This window comes from Dermacentor variabilis, chromosome 4 (assembly GCF_050947875.1).
Source record: "Dermacentor variabilis isolate Ectoservices chromosome 4, ASM5094787v1, whole genome shotgun sequence".
In the NCBI taxonomy this organism is placed as follows: domain Eukaryota; kingdom Metazoa; phylum Arthropoda; class Arachnida; order Ixodida; family Ixodidae; genus Dermacentor; species Dermacentor variabilis.
In genome coordinates, this window is record NC_134571.1 from 101638971 (window position 1) to 101653697 (window position 14727).

Below are 14727 nucleotides of genomic sequence, written 5' to 3' on the forward strand. Positions count from 1 at the left end.
GCTCACCGACATCCGAGTGCCACTAGTCTTCACCACCACCAGCACACTGCTGCTGTGCCCCATTCCGTCATCAAAAAGAAGCTAGCTGTCATCGGAAAGCTCAACCATCGCACGGCGAGCACTGCTTCGGCGACCGCACGTCCATCAGTCCCTAGTGATGCGACCACAGCACCCGGTCGTAAAACTGCAGTTCCAAGCGCAGTGCCCGAGGCGACAACTCGTTCCCGCCCGACGACAAACATGTTGACGCTCACTCCTGTACTCGTCAGCACACTGGGCGTCCCTGCTCCTACTCTAGGCGTCCCGCATGCGCGTGCTGACACCTTTCCTAACTCGCCTTCGACAACTGCTTCTGCCGATCTGCCTACTTCCGTCGCTGAAGAGGTGTCCTCGAAAAGCATTGTAACAGACCATGTTACCGGCACTACAACGACGGCCTCGGAGTCCCCCTTGGCAAGAACCGTGATGTCTAATCGTGCTACCTTATCTGCCACAACCCCGGCTAGCGCTGCTGACTCTACAACGCCCGACCTAGGTCTCCTCAATCTGCGCGCCGACCCCTTCATTATCCCGGCTGCCACAAGCTCTTCGGTTGACCTGCCTGCTTCTATTCTTGAAGAGGTTTCGTCCACAAACCGTATCTCAGTGGCTACTCAAGCAACGTTATCGGAGTCAACCTTTCCCGTCACAGACGTAACCACCGAGACGACCGCTCGGGCAACTTTATCCACTAGTGCTTTTACAAGCGGTCTTGACCTCAAGACACATGCCTTGGGTTCCCTGGATGCGCGTGCTAATGCTTTCACTGCACTGGTTACTTCAACGGACGTGTCCCCTTTTGGTCCTGCACATAGGGAGCAGGCAGCGTCGGCCACCGCAACATCGACTATTACCGATGGTCCCACACCTCTTTTCACAGAATATAACACACGTGCTGTGCCTACGTATGTACCGGGAGATTCTGCAGCCTCTACGTTTCCGGTGGACCTAGGTGCAGTCTCCGTACGATTAGCTCAATTCACTGCAGCTCCGCCTTCTACAGCAACACCCCCAGTTCTTCCCGCTAACGAGGCCTCACCGACTGTAGTAACGGCAGAAGACATCACCGTTGCAACTGAAACAGACTCTGCCATCACGCACCCAGCCGTGGCGCTTTCCCAGACTTCCATACCTGCTTCTTCGCCACCTGAGACATCAACTGTCATTGATGCCCGCTCGGTTCGCCCGAAAACCCGGTAGATCGCTGAACCACAGGCTTCCCAGCAGTAATAGCATCGGCGATATTGTAATGGGATAATTGTAGTAGCATGCCTGCTCGGGCCATATTTGCAATGTTTTAAGCTTTTTACTGCGCGCATTTTGCATGTTGCAAATCTTGACCGGTGTACTACGATTGCGCAATAAACACGGGCCTTTTATCACAGATCCTTCCTGCTCATTCCTTCGTGCATGCCTCGCGCACCAGTTCTTGTCGCACGGTGGCAGCGCACTGGCTGCGCGTCACCCGTTCATCTCATTCCAGCTTGACTTCAATGCAATGCTATTAGCAGCAGCATCATTTTTCATCCGATGTTCACGCTGCACGGACCATTTCAATAACTCCACCTAGTACTCGGCTCCTGCCACGTCAGATGCTCGATACCTGATTTATAGGGACCCTGGAATGGGGTGTAACCATTCGGTTTTCAGAAAGGTCTGGGCTGATGTCAGGCGCACCTGAAAACTACACTCGTTGTGTTACCGACATATTCTTTTCGTAAAACACCTCGCGGAAACGCTCTATACATTAATGAACGCGTTCGCCTGCATTGCTACAGTGAACGATACTTCTGCCCTTGAGAGTCATTATCCTTAGAGGGTGCACTCCTAAAACGAAATCTTTCACATATTGCACACGAAAGTGAGTGTTCTGTGCGAACGGTGTTTTTCAATTATTCATTTACATCGCACTCTGAATGCAATTATTGATTGGAGATATAGAAGTGGCACGACATTAGCAGCGACGACATAGTTTCCTTCATATATAAAAAACGAACAAGAGAAAATTTGGCTGACCAACTCATTATAAAATTAACGCGTCTTCAATAAAAGAGCTGGGGCGCGTTTTAGAATTTCCGTGTCGTCAAATGGCTGAGCATGTAGTTTCTGAACCTGCCAAGTCATAGTTCAATAGGGCACGATGTAAGCAGGCCTAAGGCGCCCGCGCGTGTAGTTACGCTGCACTGGCGAAAAGTGGACTCTTGTACAGTTTGTCGTGGCACAGCCAGCGCGACCGACGGGGCTCGGCGGGTTCTGACGTCGGTGACGTGGCGAATGTGATGCTGGAGCCACTTGACCACCATACTTTACGCTATGAATTTGACCCCCCTGTGTGTGTGTGTGTGTGTGTGTGTGTGTGTGTGTGTGTGTGTATATATATATATATATATATATATATATATATATATATATATATATATATATATATATATATATATATATATATGCGTGTGTAGCGACAGTACAACACCCTGGTACGCTTCAGTGACCGACTGATATGTACATTAAGTATCACCACTGTGTCCGGCGTAGCTTACCTACGATAGCGGGGTACAACAACGAAATACTGTGTGTAACGCATAAAAATTGGCAGAAAGCGAATATTCAGTCACTGTTTTTCAGAGCACCTAAGCTACCTAAACAGTTCAAATCTTGGGTACACTTCACCAAAAAGTGACCCTAATTTCTTCAAAACATTGTCACACGTCGATGGTTATCTTCGTCGGGTGACCGCTTTTTACCGGCTTAGAAACGTTAAAAATTATTGCTCAGAGCAGGACGCGCTTCTATTAAATCATGCGGCTTTCCGTGCTAAAATGACGATTTGATCACGATGCACGGGGTAGAATGGCACTCCGGAATAATTTCACCACTAGCAGTTCTTTAATGTCTACCTATATCTAAGTTCAAGGACATTTTCGCCCCCACCGAAATGCGGCCGCAGTGGCCGGGATTCGATACCGCGACCTCGTACTCAGCAGCCCAACATCGTAGCCCCTAAGCAGCCACGGCAGCGACGTTTATATACATATCGAAAGTCTCTCGAATGTTATCCATGGTTCCATCCGTTCTATGCTGTCATCGAACTTTGTATAATCTGATTGTATGCGCGACGCGAATTGCGTGGTACTTTCTGGAAGACACGCGGGCACCACCGATTGCTCTGGAACCTTCGACGAGTCATGTATCAAAGCCGATGCGCTTGACCCGCGGATCAGATTGTCAATAAACGTCGGATGTGTTTGTCGCTATCGTTATGCTTTGAATGTCACTTTATTTTAGCGGCTTAAGTTCGGCAAGAAAAGGGTTAGTTTCTTCATTAACAGTTTTGCTACTCTGTTCTTGACCGTCACGTACTACAAGGTGACAATATGAAATATCTGCCGTTATTGCTCCTGCCGAAAGCAATAGTGTAGCTCTTGAGTAGAAATAGCCTGAAAGTGAAATCGATAAAGTCAGAAGTGAAACATGCCTTTAGAAAAGTGAAGACATTTAACTATGCACGTTCGGCCAAGGTCAACTTCTCGAAGATATCTACGATAACTTATCGTCACACATTGATTTGATGGTCCATAGGATAGGGAAGCTTTCGGAAGACAAGAAAAGGCATGTTATAGCTAAAATGACCTTTTTTTATAGACAAAGGGAGCATCCTGTCTTCTGCACGAAAACTTGAAGAGTCTAACTTCTCTTTCTGCGAAGTTTTTCACCAACTACTCGAGAAGCAAGAAAGCACTTGATTGCATTTGCTAAGGGAAAAGCCAAGCGTTTTCGCTTTTCACTTGACCGATTGGGCATTGAGCATGCAAATTATGTTTTTGACAACACCAGTAAAGCTGTAATATATTGTAGCAGATAGCTACTAACCATACCACGCAATCCGATCGGTCGAAGGTCCGAGTCCCCTATATACAACCGCGGCATCATTATCACTATCATTCACAAATATTAGAAGCCTGCTACCAAAGCACGGCCATGTTGCCTCGTTTCTTCATGGCTGCAATTCTGATATCGTTGTTTTCACTGAAACGTGTCTAAATCCCGGAATAACCGATAATGAAATCTTCCCTCGCGATCCTTTTAATATATACAGGTGTGACCTCGTTGGAAAAAGAGCTGGTGGCACATTCTTGGATATCAAAAGAACTATTAGATCACATGTCATTAACATCGATTCGTGTATTGAGATCATATGGGCACAATGCCTAACCAGTAACCACAATGTGTCAATTGGAGGCGGCTATCGCCCACCCAATCCGAATCAGTGCTCTATCGTTGAACTGCGCAGTAGCATTACAAAAGCAATGAGAATCTTTCAAGCTGATATCACGTATCTCGTTGGAGACTTCAATTTTTCACTGATAGATTAGAATACACTATCATAATCCTGTCGATCATCAAGCAAAGCCATTTCTTTAACGTTAGATTATAATTTATTCCAAATGGTTACCCGACCCACCCGCGGCGACAACATCTTAGACTTAGTTCTTACTAGCGTCCCTGAAATATTTGGTGAAGTGACTTAGAAGGCTTCAGTGACCATAAGTTGATTCAACTTACTCTTAATGTCCCCTTGCAGTCTACAAAAGTCACAAACAAAACTACTCGTGACTATAACAAAGGCGACTACCACAAAATAAACGAGGAACTTGAGACGTTTCTCTCGCACACTTTATTACCTTTCTTTTCTGCTCGGTTAGTTAATGAAAACTGGCTTCTTTTAGAGGAAAAAGTCTGCGCATTAGTAGAAAAGTGTATCACGCTAATCAAAATATCAGGTGATAAAACCAACCCATGGTTCACCCAATACCTTCGTAGGCTAAGGAATACGAAGAAACAGTTATACACGAATGCAAAGCACACTGGCTCGCCCACGGCTTGAGAAAGACATAATCTATGCTCGAAATCTTACTGCTCAGCTGTAAGTGAGGCTAAAGATAAATAATATTCTCACAATCTACCCTCCCTTCTTAAGTCCAACCCCTAAAATTTTTGCCAGGCAATGTCACATGATCACGGTTCGCACCATATTTCCTTAGATGGTGAAAATGAAGTTCCGCTTCCTGATAGTGAATGCCCCGCAGTCTTTAACACGTTTTTTTTTTCATCCGCATTCACAAATGAAGACATTTCCCTCATTCCTGAAGACACTGATTTTGACTGCCAGTACATTGACCCCATCGATACCACTGAAAATGATATCGCATGTCTTATTAATAAACTTAACATAGCTAGCTCTTCAGGGGTCGATAACATTAAATCTAAAGTTTAGAAAATGTAACTTCGATATCTAGCAAAATGTTGTACGATATTTTAAACCGGTCATCATTATCCAGCCAGCTCATCTCTGATAAGAAGATTGCTAATGTGGTAGGTACCTGCCTAACTGCGTACCAGAACACGCAGCGAAAAGGCTCCCGAAGCGCAGCAGAAAGCGGCGCACATAGTGCAGCGCGCCTGCGGTCTGCTGCAGCCCAGTCGGTGCATGTGGACTTACGCTGCAGAAAACCGGAAAGCCACGGCTATGGGAGCCATGCTGTGACTTCGGGCGGCTCCTGGCGGCGGCCAGTCCTGGTTCGGTAATGATCTATGCCCACATTTGGTGTTTCGTTGTTTCGCTTTCCTCGACCTGTCATATATCCTGCGCTGAACTTGGCACCTCGAAACGCTAATTTGAGAGCTGGCAACTAAATGTGAAGTCCATAGTTTGGGCTTTGATAGGCAGAAGGAAAACTTAAGCCTCGGATAGTTCAACAAAACAAATTGTTTACATTTCAATTGAAATAACAGTTATTTTAGTTTGTACTAATGTACTCACTATGGCCAGAAATAAAGATGAACAAGTTGCTACACTTTTCTTGGTTGTGTAGCTGTGTTATACATGACCGAGTTAAGAACAGCTCGCAGCGTTGCAATGAACAATTGTGTGGCTTCATTCTTGTCGTGACCTCAGAAATATTGTAATCGTAATGAGTGTGATTTCACAGGATGACCGCAAGCCCTGATATTTGTTATTAATTGAATAGGGCTCAAGGTACAGCGTGAGTACCTGGAGATACGCCTTGATAAGCGCGTTCGCCGATCGCGCATCGTGGCACATTCGAATATTTATTTTTTTATTTGAATACATTGCCCATCCCAAGGGTTTTATAGTACGTGGGCATATACTGCGGGCAAATATAATTAAGATTAAGACAAATTCTAATACATTACTATTCCACATACGATTACAATATTATTACAATGAAAGTACAATGAGTGACAATCACATCTTCAATTCCATTATTTTTATCATTTTTTATTCAATTATTAAGTACAACTTGTTTCCGCTGGGTTGTCCTTGGAGTCTTTGTTTGTTGGTTTCATGGTGAGATGATTACATCTGTAATACAGACAGACAGGAAAAGAAAGAAAGTGAAATAATTTCAATAAACCGAGAAGTTTTACGATTGAAAATACTAACTTTAAAAAATGCTAAACGACGAAAAAAGAACATACATACTATGGCACTTCAAATTCGTGAAGAAGGGGAAAAAATTAAGAAATTTGTGCATGGGCACGTACGCCCGTTTCTACCGGAGTCTAACGGCGCATTTTCGCTGCATACAAACTCGCTATAGCTTCGGATATACGTATACGACGCCGGGTAGCCTCTGGAGTGACACGCTGCGCAAAACCACAGGCCTCGAGCGCTTGCTATCACTGTCATTGCTTAACAATTCGAGCGAAACTGTAACTAATAAAAGACAGTGCGCATTTATGTACTTGTATTTGTGAATATCCAATAAAGCTACTACTACATCGTAGAATAAACGTTTTACTGTCGTGCTACGATATTTCCTCAAAACAAAGTATTAAGCATCGCTTGTCAAAAAGACAACTTGAATAACATAAATTCTAACGTCATTGCCATTATTATGAGCATTTCACCAAAAATTGAACGCTGATGGAATTGGTTCAGTTATCATTCAAGTTGGAGGGCACTGATTGTTACAAGAGCACTCCATTTCACATTTTTGCGATTCAGTGTATGTCTGATAGCTCGGTGCGTCACTGCTGTTAATCGTTTTTCTCATTGCCGACCCACAATCGTCACTGTATTTCTTTTGTGTTGTTCCTTTCCACTCACGCTTCTGCCCACTAGCTGATTGGATACTGTGTCGCCCACCGGCGCCACCACGCGGGGACGCTAAGGCCGGCGCTCTCAGCCGGTGCCTTGGTTTCGGATGCGAAAGACTACGAAAATAAGCTTGAGCAGCACGTGCTCGATGCGCAAGCACAGCACGCGTAATGTTATAAAAGCCTACTACTCTCGTCCTCTCGGTCGGGCGCTCCTGGACGACCCCTCCGTTTCCGACCTCATCGTGCCTTTATAAACACCATCTTAGAATAACCGAAACATTGAACGTAAGGCAGACAGGAGTGATTAGAGGCCCGGTGTTCGTCTGATTGCATCGGCTAAAACATCTGAGGCGACTATGACGTATCAGCGCTTATTGCAGATTCTGCAACGTTTTTTGTGCGATTGTACGTTTCTTCTCTAATTCAGTGTAACCTGTCAGTAATAAGCAGATAGCTAGCTTCAGCCACACTTTGCCAACAGATATGATTTATGGGGTAACTAACACGGGAAATTAAATGCGATCGATCAGGTAATCGCGAAATCCGGAGAGTACAATCATCATCATCGTCAGCCTGTTTTATATCCGCTGCAGGACGAAGGCCTCTCCCTGCGATCTCCAATTACCCCTCTCCTGCGCCAACCGATTCCAACTAGCACCCGCAAAATTCCTAATTTCATAGCTCCACCTAGTCTTCTGCCGTATTCGACTGCGTTTCCCTTCTCTTAGAAGCCATTCTATAATCCTAATGGTCCACCGGTTATCTAACCGGCGCATTACTTGACCTACCCAGCTACAATTTTTTCTCTTGATGTCAATCAGAATTCAGAATATCGTCTATAACCATTTCCTCAGTGATCCAAACCGTTCTCTTTCTGTCTCTTAACATTACACTTAACATTCTTCGTTCCATCACTCTCTGTGAGGTCTTTAACTTGCTTTCTAGCTTCTTTGTCAGTCTCCAAGTTTCTGCCCCGTACGTCAGCACTGGTAGAATGCACTGATTGTACAGTTTGCTTTTTAATGAAAATTGTAAGCTTCCAGTCAGGATCTGACAATGTCTGTTGAATTCGCTCCAAACCATTTTTATTCATTCTTCTGTGAATTTCCTTCTCATGATCAGAGTTCCCTGTGATTAGTTGACCTAGGTAAACGTACTTCTTCACAGACCCTAGAGGCTGACTGGCAATCCTGCACTCTCGTTCCTTTGCCCGGCTATTCATCATTATCTTTGTCTTCTCGATATTAATCTTCAACCCCACTCTCACACTCTCTCTGTTTAGGTCCTCAATCATTTGTTGTAACTCGTCCGCATTGTTGCTGAATAGAACAATGTCATCGGCAAATCGAAGGTTGCTGAGATATTCGCCGTCGATCCTTACTACAAAGCCTTCCCAGTTTAATAGCTCGAGTACTTCTTCCAAGCACGCAGTGAATAACATTGGAGAGATTGTGTCTCCCTGTCTGACCCCTTTCTTTATAAGTGTCCTCTTGCTCTTGTGCAGAATCAAGCTGGCTGTGGAACATCTGTAGATATTTTACAAGGTATTTACATAACCCTTCTGTACTCATTGATTACGTAATGCCTCTATGACTGCTGGTATCTCTAGTGAATCAATTGCTTTTTCGTAATATATGAAAGCCATATAGAGAGGTTTATTGTACTCTACGGATTTCTCAATTATCTGATTCATGACATGGATGTGGTCCATTGTAGAGTATGCCTTCCTGAAATCAGCTTTTTCCCTTGGTTGAGTAAATTCCAGTGTTCACCTTATTCTATTGGAGATTATTTTGGTGAATATTTTATATAAGTCTGAGAGTAAGTTGGTGGGTCTATATTTCCTGAATTCTCTAACGTTTCCCTTTTTGTGGATTACTATAACCTTTGCATTCTTCCAGTTTTCTGGGACCCTTGCGGTCGATAGACACTTTGTATAAAGACCTGCCAGTTTTCCAAGCATTATGTCTCCTCCATCTTTGATTAATTCGACTGTTATTCCATCTTCTCCTGCCGCTCTTCCTCGTTTCATGACTTGCAAGGCCCTTCTGACCTCATCGCTAGTTATAGGAAGAGTTTCTGTATCGTGTTCATTACTGTTTCTAATTGAGATATCCTGACTTCTCTGGGTACTGTGCAGGACAGTATAGAATACTTCCGCTGCTTGTACTATAGTACTATATCTTCGAGTTTGCTGATGATGTTACCCTGCTTATCTTGCTGTGCACACATCTTGGTTTGTCCTATGCTAAGTTTCTTTCTCATTGATTTCAGGCTGCGTCCATTTTTTACGGCTTCTTCAGTCTTTCTCACCTGATACTTTCGAATATCCCTTATTTTCGCCTTTTTGGTCAGTTTTGACAGTTCCGCGAATTCTATCTTATCTCTTGAGCTGGCCACTCTCATTCTTTTTCGCTTCTTTAGTAGGTCCTTTGTTACTTGGGAGAGCTTGCCTACTGTTTGCCTTGGAGCCTTGCCTTTCACTTCTATGGCTGCCTCTGAAGCTAGCCTATTTACGGTATCACGTTATTGCCTCTATGTCATCTTCTTCTCTCTGTTTTAAGGCTGCATATTTGTTTGCAAGTACCAGGCTGAATTTGTGCCCTTTTACCCTTACTGTTTCTAGGTTGATCTGTTTTCTGTTGACCAATTTTACTCTTTCTCTCTTCAAATTGAGGTGAATCCTAGCCCCCACTAACCCATGATGACTGCACTTTACCCTACCTTTACCTTTTACATCCTGCACGATGCTGGTATCAGCAGAAAGTACAAAATCAATTTCATTTCTTGTTTCACCATTAGGGCTCTTCCAAGTTCATTTTCTGTATCTACGCTTCCTGAAAAAGGTGTTCATTATTCGAAGTTTATTCCTTTCTGCGAATTCTACCAGCACCTCTGCTCCGGCGTTCCTAGAGTCAACGCAGTAGTAGCCAATTGCGTGTTCACGAGCCTGCTTTTTCTCCTGTTTAGCATTGAAGTCGCCCATTACTACAGTTTGCTGAGCTTGCACTTTTCTCATCGCTAATTCAACATCTTCTTAAAACTGACCTACTTCATCATCATAGTAACGGCATGTTATAGCGTAGGCTTGTACTACCTTTATTCTATACCTCTTATTAAGTTTGATTACGACTACAGCTACCCTCTCATTAATGCTGTAGAATTCGTTAATGTTGCCCGCTATGTTCTTATGGATTAGGAATTCTACACTATATTGCTTCTTATCTGGGAGACCTCTGTAGCAGATGGCATGTCCGTTATTCAGCAATGTATAAGCCTCACCAGTTATTCCAATCTCACTAAGGTCAATAATATCCCAAACAATGTCTGATAGTTCCTCAAAGAGACCTGCTAAGCTAGCCTCACTCGACAGAGTTCGGCAATTAAAAGTTGACAGGGTCAGTTTCAATTGGCGGCCTGTCCGGGCCCAGATTCTTAGCACCCTCTGCTGCGTTTTAGGTCTGACCGCTGCCTTGGTCAGGTGCTCCGCAGCTGCTGGGGACTGAGGGCCGTGGGTGAATTGTAGGGATCATTTGGGAGGTGGTGGCTGAACACAGAGTGCAACCAGCCTCTGTATATGGTTTTCATAGCTTATGAAAAGGCATATGATTCAGTCGAGATACCAGCAGTCACAGAGGCATTACGTTATCAAGGAGCACGCTTAGGCAAATATCTTGGAAATTATCTACAGAGATTATACAGTTACCTTAATTCTACACAAGAAAAGTATGAAGATAGCTATAAAGTAAGGGTCAGACAAGGAGACACAATCTCTCCAATGCTATAACCTGCGTGCTTGGAATAAGTATTCAAGCTATAAAACTATAAAACTATAAAAGGCTTAGGAGTAAGGATCAACGGCCAATATCTCAGCAATCTTCGGTTTGCAGACAACGTTGTCCTGTTATGCCACAATGGGGACGAATTACGGCAAATGATTGAGGACCTTAACAGAGAGTGTATAACAATGGGGTTGAAGGTTAATATTCAGAAGACAAAGATTGTGATCAATAGCCATGCAAAGGAACAAGAGTTCAGGATCGCCAGACAGCCTCTAGAGTCTGTGAAGGAGTAAGTTTACTTAGGTCAATTACTCAAAAAGAACCCTGATCATGAGAAGGAAGTTTACAGAAGAATAAAAATGGGTTGAAGCGCATTCGGCAGACCTTGCCAGATTCAGATTGGAACCTTACCATTATCATTAAAAAGAAAGGCGTACAATCAATGCATTCTACCTCTGCTGACATATCGGGCAGAAACTTGTACAGTGACAAAGAAGCTCAAAAACAAGTTAAGGACCGCACAAAGAGCCATTGAGTGACGAATGTTAGGCGTAACGTTAAGAGACAAGAAGAGAGCGGTCTGAATCAAAGAGCAAGCAGAGATAGTCGATATTCTAATTGACATTAGGAGAAATAAATAGAGCTGGGGAGGTCATGTAATGCGTAGGTTAGATAACCGGTGGACTATTAGGCTTACAGAATGGGTGCCAAGCGAAGGGAAGTGCAGTCGAGGACGGCAAAAAGACTAGGTGGAATGATGAAATTAAAAAATTTGCAGGTGCTAGCTGGAACCGGTTGACGCAGGACAGAGGTAATTGCACATCGGAATAAGAGGCCTTCGTCCTGCAATGGACATAAAAAAGGCTGATGTTGCTGCTGCTGCTGCTGATGATGATGATGATGTCTACTAAGCATGCAAGAAAATGTTTGAAGGACAGTTAGGTCAGAACAAGTGAACTAAACTCGGTGTCCAAAATGGTTATGTCAAAAGTTCCAACTATTTTCATCAACGGTTGCTTATTTGGAGACGTAATTAGCATATACCAGTTGTTCAAATCTTTTTTCACTGCACCAATTATTAATTGATTCGAGCGATATAAATCACGGCAACGTTATTTTTACAAATAACCAGAGTTGGTAAAAAAATAATCTGTAGAGTGCCTAACTACAAAGTGCCTCATGATCATTTCGTGGTTTTGCTCGTCAAGCCACAGGTTCTATTTTTTGCTCAACAGGATGGATTCATTTCCTGGATTTAACAGCTCCTTGCAGTAAACGCCTGTCTTGTACGATTCGTTGCAATGAATGCCACGGGCAACAAGATTGAGTGACATTGATATGTACTAGCGTGGCAAAATGTAAAATGATAAGCCGGTGGAAGAATTATTCAGTTTATCGGTGAACAGTTCAGGTACAATTAAAGACGTGATAAGCCAGTAACGTGCAATTGTGTCTTTTCACACCATGAATATTGATTGAAACAAACGGCCAACAATACTACAAAAAATAATTTTGCCTGTAATCATGTTCATTTGCATGCATGTTTTGTTATAAAGTTCTTGCGTTCGGTTGGTGGTTTCTATGATGCTGAAGTTGTTTTCTAATTTTGTGCTTCGTCGTGCATCAGCAACACCCAATGCTCTTTGTAGTGGCTCTCGATGCTCCTGCTTTGCTGGAAGACCCTCCCTGCAAAGCTTGCGATGGAGGTGATGATGGTGGAACCGTCTGGCGGCAGGGACAGGCCTTCCGCTATAAGGAAGCGCCTCAGCTCTTCAGTGGCATCAGAAGCTGGCGATTCCGAGTCTGATACAAGGTCGTATGGCTCAGATACCTTCATACCAGCTAAGCATCGGCGTTCAAGACGGAAATCCTCGATATCGTCCTCAAGCGAAGCGACCATCATATACAACAGCATCGTAACTACGACAGTAGCATTCGTGCCTGTCGACGTCGTGGTAAGCTTGAATGACATCTCCAAGCAGAAACTTCATGACTTTTTCTTCAAACTGGCCCCTGGTCTTATTCAAGAGGTTCGAGTGAGCCCACGGAAAAATATTATCGCCGTGGAGACAACAGATGAGAACACGGTGCAAACTCTATTTGGCCTGTCTCAACTCTGTGGTGTCAACACACGGCCTTATATATCACAGGGAGCGAATGTAACAGCTGGTGCCATATGTGATGTTGACCTAGAACTTGAAGACGACGTTTTGAAAAGCATGATTGTTTGCACGCCACCATGCAAAATCATCAGCTCTCGAAGGCTCGGCTGGTCAAAATGTGCGAAGATACTGTTTGACTGTGAAAAGCTGCCTAGCCATATAAAGTCTAAATTGGTGCGATACCCAGTTCGACCTTTTGTACCAAGGCATTCACAGTGCCGTAAATGTATAAAGGTTGGTCATGTGCAGGGTTACTGCAAAACTGCTGTGGCCTGTGCCAAATGTGGCAAAGATCACGACGTAAATTCTTGCGACAGTTCCACATCTCGCTGCCGTAACTGTGAAGGCGAACACTTGGCAACAGACAAAGACTATCCCACATTGAAAGAAAAACTAAAATATCTGAAAAAGAAGGCCAAAAGAGGGCATCACGAGAGAAGACATGCAGCAATAGCGCCCAACCAGCGGCTGCAAATGCCACAACTGAGTATGTACCCGCACGTTCGAAGAATATCGCAGACACCGTGCATTGGAGGGAAGGACGCAAGCGGAACTTCGGCCTCTCAGCGACATCGTGGCCTGCGCTTCCATCAAAAGCATCAGAACCCGCCTCCACCGAGATCATGCCTCCGATAGCGGGCGAGCCAGCTGCCGCCAAGGCCCCGTCTACAGCAGAAAACCCTGTATATAAGGTATCCAAAATGGTCTCAATCAACGACCATGCCCAGCTTATCAACCTTCTTAAGATGCTTGTCAACATTATTAGGTCTCTGATTGCCCGTCGTCAGACACCAGCAGCATTAGCCGCAGAGAAACTTCTGGCAGCTCTCGTTCCAGTTCTCGGCGCCCTTCACTAGAAACACTATTAATACTTGTCGAAAGCCTCGTCCTTTCTTGCTGCAATGGAATGTCAGGTTTCTAAGACCGTGGCATGCTGATCTGGTCCTTCGGCTCCTCGCAATGAACACTCCGCCAGATGTTATAGCGCTTCAAGAAACCAATTTAAGAAAAAAGAATTCAGACTTCCAGGCTTCGTAGGAGCCCACAGCAACACTCTATGCACCATTGCTGGTATTCGGTACTTTCCAGTGCACGGAAGTCATACAACCACGAAATGCTTCCAAAGCATCGTTATACGTACGAGCTGATCTACGTTTCGCTGTTATTGACACCGGGGACATCTGCGACGCCGATTTTTAATGTTCCGCTCTTGCTTTAAGTATCAGACATACAACGACGACTATGGCAAGCATATATTATCGACCGACGCGGTCTTCTGACACCACATTACTGGAGTGCTTAATCTCTGGCTGCGGCCCATCATTTGTGCTGTGCGGAGACTTCAATGCTCACCATCCTCGCTGGTGTTCTCGTCCACAAGACAGTCGCGGCATTGAGATGAAGGAGCTTATTGTTAGACATGATCGACAAGCCCTCAATGATGGCTCACCTACATTTCTCGGCAGGGGAAAGGAACCATCAACCATCGACCTTGCGATATCAACGAGAGATGTGCGCCTGGGCTGGTCATGTGAAGCTGACCCAGGGGGCTCAGATCGCTTACCAATTTGGTTGGTTCCAGAAAATGCTCCTAGCCGCCAGACTGCTGCCTATGCTGTGAC

General features: G+C 44.4%; 1 long non-coding RNA gene across 1 annotated transcript in view; it reads right to left on the reverse strand.

Moving 5' to 3' along the window:
* Positions 1 to 6323: 6323 nt before the first annotated feature.
* The window catches only part of LOC142577865 (uncharacterized), a 47945-nt gene continuing 39541 nt past the window's right edge, over positions 6324 to 14727 (reverse strand). Inside the window, exon 3 of the long non-coding RNA XR_012827084.1 lies at positions 6324 to 6421. This is a non-coding gene — a long non-coding RNA (uncharacterized LOC142577865). The remainder of the gene's footprint in view (positions 6422 to 14727) is intronic.